At 38.6% G+C, this 6,050-nt stretch overlaps 1 protein-coding gene across 5 annotated transcripts in view; it reads left to right on the top strand.

Moving 5' to 3' along the window:
- Positions 1–1,879: 1,879 nt before the first annotated feature.
- BANK1 (B cell scaffold protein with ankyrin repeats 1) overlaps positions 1,880–6,050 on the top strand; it is a 360,244-nt gene continuing 356,073 nt past the window's right edge. For 3 of the 5 annotated variants that reach the window (XM_088836208.1, XM_088836207.1, XM_088836203.1), the window contains exon 1: positions 1,880–1,995. The gene's annotated coding sequence lies outside the window, so the exon portion shown is untranslated. The remainder of the gene's footprint in view (positions 1,996–6,050) is intronic. The other 2 variants (XM_088836205.1, XM_088836206.1) reach the window with 2 other exon arrangements.

Here is a 6,050-nt window from a genome sequence, read left to right as displayed (position 1 = left end):
CTGTTATGGTGGGAGGAGAAGAGGATGACAGAGAATGAGATGGCTGGATGGTATCACCGACTTGATGGACATGAGTTTGAGTGAACTCCGGAAGTTGGTGATATACAGGGAGGCTTGGCGTGTTGTGATTCATGGGGTCGCATTGAGTCAGACACGACTGAGTGACTGAACTGAACTGAACTGAATGATATATGTCTATAACTCAAAAACGAGATTAATCATGCCCATTTCATATTGCCTCATTTGTATTGTCTATGTGTATTTTCTCCTGGTTTCAGACATTCATTCCTTTTTCTTGATAAGATTGTCAAATTTTATTAAGTACATGGCATTGTTATGAAAAATTGTAGAGATTCTGGTTGACATTATCTTCCAATGGATGGAATTTAGTATTATTTTTAATGGTCAAACTGAGTGAAGTCAGCTTACCTTGAGATTCTTTTCTTCTTCAGAGCCTGAACTCTAATTTTTGACTCCTCAGCACTTGGAGACCACAAGAACTACTGCTTAAAGTTTGCCACATTCAGAAAACTAAGATCATGGCATCCAGTCCCTTCACTTCATGGCAAACAGATGGGGAAACAGTGGAAACAGTGGCTGACTTTATTTGGGGGTGCTCCAAAATCATTTCTAATGGTGACTGCAGCCATGAAATTAAAAGACACTTACTCCTTGGAAAGAGAGTTATGACCAACCTAGAGAGCATATTAAAAAGCAGAGACATTACTTTGTCAATAAAGGTCCGTTAGTCAAGGCTATGGTTTTTCCAGTAGTCATGTATGGATGTGAGAGTTGGACTATATAGAAAGCTGAGCACCGAAGAAATGATGCTTTTGAACTGTGGTATTGGAGAAGACTCTTGAGAGTCTCTTGGACTGCAAGGAGATCCAACCAGTCCATCCGAAAGGAGATCAGTCCTGGGTGTTAATTGGAAGGACTGATGTTGAAGCTGAAACTCCAATACTTTGGCCACCTGATGCGAAGTGCTAACTCCTTTGCAAAGACCCTGATCCTGGGAAAGATTGAAGGCAGGAGGAGAAGGGGACGACAGAGGAAGAGATAGTTGGATGTCATCACCAACTGGATGACATGGATTCACCATGAGTTTGGGGGGATCCGGGAGTTGGTGATGGACAGTGAGGCTTGGCATGTTGCAGTCTATGGTGTCGCAAAGAGTCAGACACAACTGAGCAACTGAACTGAACTGAACTGAGCCACTTTCTGCTTGATTTCCGAACATAAATTTCTGTGCATTCACAGTTTAGGAATTTGCAAATATATCTAGGAAAAATTGTGATCTGTCTGTTGGATTTGTTTTTCTGTGACCTGATTTTCCTGAAATTTTAGCCAGCAATCTTAGTGAATTTGATAACCTTGAATTTTGAATTCTCTTTCCCAAACCCAGTGAGACTGACCTGCAAGTCCTAACCTACTTCCTGCTCTTCTCCGCCTATACTGTAGGGTGAAAATAAGCCACACCCCAAGAGAGCATGCATCTTGGCATCTAATATAGAGCTTATTGCTCTCATGCTTTTCCATTCTCCTAAGGATTTGGTTTCCCCTGACAATATAGTGTTGTTCTTCGATGTCTTGGGGGAGGGAAATAAAAAAAAACACCTCAGCTTTTAAAGTACTTAATTAAATTTGCAGTTGTAATTAGTCAGGGGTGGGGGTTAGTTTTATTCAGGTACTGTGACATGGCCAGAGGTGGTATTCCTATTTCAGTAATTTTTACTTTATAACTTCATCACTTCTGCTTTTTTGAGATCCGTTTTCTTGCTCTTTTTCTTACTCATTACCTTGAAAGTTCTCTTCATTAATTTGCATTCGTCCTTGTATATTTTTCAAGGCTGTGCATTTCTTCTGAGCTTCACTTTATCTATATTCCACAGGTTGTGGTTTCCAGTTTGTATCACCTGCTTCTGCCTGCCCTGAAACCACCTCCCTGGCTGTTTTGGAATTTCCCTTTAGGCTTCTTATTTAAAGTAAGATTTTGTAAGTAAAGTTGTATCATTTCAAAATTTCTAGATGCTAGAGAAATTTTATTTCTGGCTTTGTTAATAATTTTCAATCCCAGGTAATAAGTATATTATTTACATTTTGGAATTTGTTGAGGTTTATTTTAGCCTAAGATATGAATTTTAATGAATTTTTTTATGGCACTTGAAAAGAAAGTGCATTCTCTGTTTTCAGATTACTAACCCCCACCTCCCGGCCCATCTCTATGTCTCTCTTCATTTCTCTGTCTATCTCATTGACTGGTTTCTGGCCTGAGTTCACATTGTTATGATCCTTGGTTTCATTTTGTTTGTCCTTGTACTTTGCCCAATATTTTATTTTTAATCTTTCCAAATCAGATTTTTTTCATTGCTTCTCATAAGTAGCTCACAATTTTGTTTTTCATTGTATTATTTTACTTTAAATAAGTTAGGCCGCTTACTATCATTGATATTTTAAAGAAATTTGAGTTTAAATTGGCATATTATTTTATGCTATGCCTTCTGCTTATATAACTTTGTTTTTTAAAACTCTTCCACTCTGCAGTGATTTGCATTGTTCCTCTGAAAATAGACTATTTTATCTATAAGTTTATATATTACTAATATACACTACACATTTAGACTGCTTTTCTGCTGTATTATTAACAATGGTAACATTTCCATGTCCTCTCTTCTGGATTCTCTCACAATCTAACAAATTGAATTTACTATATTATTTTTGGTTTTATCTACCTTTGTGCTACATATTTATGCTTTTAAAATCAACAGTAAATGATAGTATTGACTTCCAGTTACTATAAATTAATATATAGTTTCATGTACACACATTCTAAGAACAAACACATGTTACTCCTTGCCTCTGGACTTTTTCTGATCTCTTGGCAAACTCTGGCTGCCAGAAGTGAGTGCTTTTATTTTGAAAAATATTTGTTTATTGCATTTATATTCAAGGACAGTTTTTCTGTGTATAGCATTCTTGGGTCCAAATTAATTATATAACACCTATACATTCTTGTGCTTAATATTGCTGAGGAAAAATGTAAAGGCAGCCTAATATTTCCACCTCTCCTTTTACATGTATTAAACTTTATCTGTCTTTGAATAGACAAACTTTACTATATCTATTTTCTATCCCTGGTGGCTCAGAGGTTAAAGCGTCTGCCTCCAATGTGGGAGACCTGGGTTCGATCCCTGGGTCGGGAAGATCTCCTGGAGAAGGAAATGGTAACCCACACCAGTATTCTTGCCTGGAGAATCCCATGGACGGAGAAGCCTGGTAGGCTACAGTCCACGGGGTCACAAAGAGTCGGACACGACTGAGAGACTTTACTACTACTATATCTATTACCTATATCTATTATATACTATATCTATCATCTATATCTATATACTATATCTACTATATCTATTAGTTGTCTATAAACTTTACTATCTTTGAAGTTTAGAAACTTTATTGCAATGTATCTAATTTTTTTAAATTGAAGTATAGTTGATTTACAGTGTTGTATGCATTTCTACTGTACAGCAAAATGATTCGTTTTATATATATATATATACACATTATTTTTATACTTTTCCACCATGGTTTATCATAGGATACTGAATATAGGTATCTGTCCTATACAGTGGACCCTGCTGTCTATCCCTCCCATATGTAATAGCTTAGCCTCCCACTTTAGCCCTCCTTCAACACCCACCCATCCTTGGCAACCACAGATCTGTTCTCTACGTCTGTGAGTCTGTTTCTGTTCTGCACATAGGTTACTTGTGTCGTATTTTAGATTCCACATGTAAGTGATACCATATGATATTTGTCCTTCTCTTTCTGACTTCACATAGTATGATGATAAACAAGTGGGACATAATGAAACTTACAAGCTTTGCACAGCACAGGAAACCACAAAAAAAGAGAAAAGACAGCCTGAAGAATGGGAGAAAATATTTGCAAATGATGTGACCAACAAGGGTATAATTTCCAAAATATATGAATGACTCATCCAACTTAACAACAAAACAAACAACCCACTGGGCAGAAGAAATAGACATTTCTCCAAAGAAGAAATGTAAATGACCAATAGGGACATAAAAAGGTGCTTGACATCACTAATTATTCAGTTCAGTTCAGTCGCTCAGTCGTGTCTGACTCTTTGCAACCCCATGAATCAGAGCACGCCAGGCCTCCCTGTCCATCACCAACTCCCAGAGCTTGCTAAAGCTCATGTCCATCGAGTCAGTGATGCCATCCAGCCAGTGATGTTATCCCCTTCTCCTCCTGCCCCCAATCCCTCCCAGCATTAGAGTCTTTTCCAATGAGTCAACTCTTTGCATGAGGTGGCCAAAGTATTGGTGTTTCAGCTTTGGCATCAGTCCTTCCAATGAACACCCAGGACTGATCTCCTTTAGAATGGACTGGTTGGATCTCCTTGCAGTCCAAGGGACTCTCAAGAGTCTTCTCCAATACCACAGTTCAAAAGCATCAATTCTTTGGCTCTCAGCCTTCTTCACACTCAACTCTCATATCCATACATGACCATTGGAAAAACCACAGCCTTGACTAGACGGACCTTTGTTGGCCATGTAATGTCTCTGCTTTTTAACATGCTATCTAGGTTGGTCATAACGTTCCTTCCAAGGAGTAAGCATCTTTTAATCTCATGGCTGCAATCACCATCTGCAGTAATTTTGGAGTCCCCCAAAATGAAGTCTGACACTGTTTCCACTGTTTCCCCATCTATTTCCCATGAAGTGATGGGACCAGATGCCATCATCTTAGTTTTCTGAACATTGAGCTTTAATCCAACTTTTTCATTCTCCTCTTTCACTTTCATCAAGAAGCTTTTGAGTTCCTCTTCCCTTTCTGCCATAAGGGTGGTGTCATCTGCATATCTGAGGTTATTGATATTTCTCCCAGTAATCTTGATTCCAGCTTGTGCTTCTTCCCGCTCAACGTTTCTCATGATGTACTCTGCATAGAAGTTAAATAAGCAGGGTGACAATATACAACCTTGACGCACTCCTTTTACTATTTGGAACCAGTCTGTTGTTCCATGTCCAGTTCTAACTGTTGCTTCCTGACCTGCATACAGGTTTCTCAAGAGGCAGGTCAGGTGGTCTGGTATTCCCATCTCTTTCAGAATTTTCCACAGTTTATTGTAGTCCACACAGTCAAAGGCTTTGGCATAGTCAATGAAGCAGAAATAGATGTTTTTCTGGAACTCTCTTGCTTTTTCCGTGATCCAGCGGATGTTGGCAATTTGATCTCTGGTTCTTCTACCTTTCTAAAACCAGCTTGGTCATAACAAACACCCTCTTCCAACAACACAAGAGAAGACTCTACACATGGACATCACCAGATGGTCAACACCAAAATCAGATTGATTTTATTCTTTGCAGTCAAAGATGGAGAAGCTCTATACAGTTAGCAAAAACAAGACCAGGAGCTGACTGTGGCTCAGATCATGAACTCCTTATTGCCAAATTCAGACTGAAATTGAAGAAAGTAGGGAAAACCACTAGACCATTCAGATATGACCTAAATCAAATCCCTTATGATTATACAGTGGAAGTGAGAAATAGATTTAAGGGACTAGATCTGATAGATAGAGTGCCTGATGAACTATGGACAGAGGTTCGTGACATTGTACAGGAGACAGGAACCAAGACCATCCCCATGGAAAAGAAATGCAAAAAAGCAAAATGGCTGTCTGAGGAGGCCTTACAAATAGCTGTGAATAGAAGAGAAGCAAAAAGCAAAGGAGAAAAGGAAAGATATAAGCATCTGAATGCAGCGTTCCAAAGAATAGCAAGGAAAGATAAGAAAGCCTTCCTCAACAATCAATGCAAAGAAACAGAGGAAAACAACAGAACAGGAAAGACAAGAGATCTCTTCAAGAAAATTAAGATACCAAGGGAACATTTCATGCAAAGATGGGCTCGATAAAGGACAGAAATGGTATGGACCTAACAGAAGCAGAAGATATTAAGAAGAGGTGGCAAGAATACACAGAACTGTACCAAAAAGAATTTCATGACCAAGATAATCACTATGGT

The sequence above is a fragment of the Moschus berezovskii genome, chromosome 5 (genome assembly GCF_049115385.1).
Source record: "Moschus berezovskii isolate FMDL1 chromosome 5, NW_MosBer_1.0, whole genome shotgun sequence".
Lineage (NCBI taxonomy): Eukaryota > Metazoa > Chordata > Mammalia > Artiodactyla > Moschidae > Moschus > Moschus berezovskii.
This window is presented reverse-complemented; position numbering and strand designations above follow the sequence as displayed.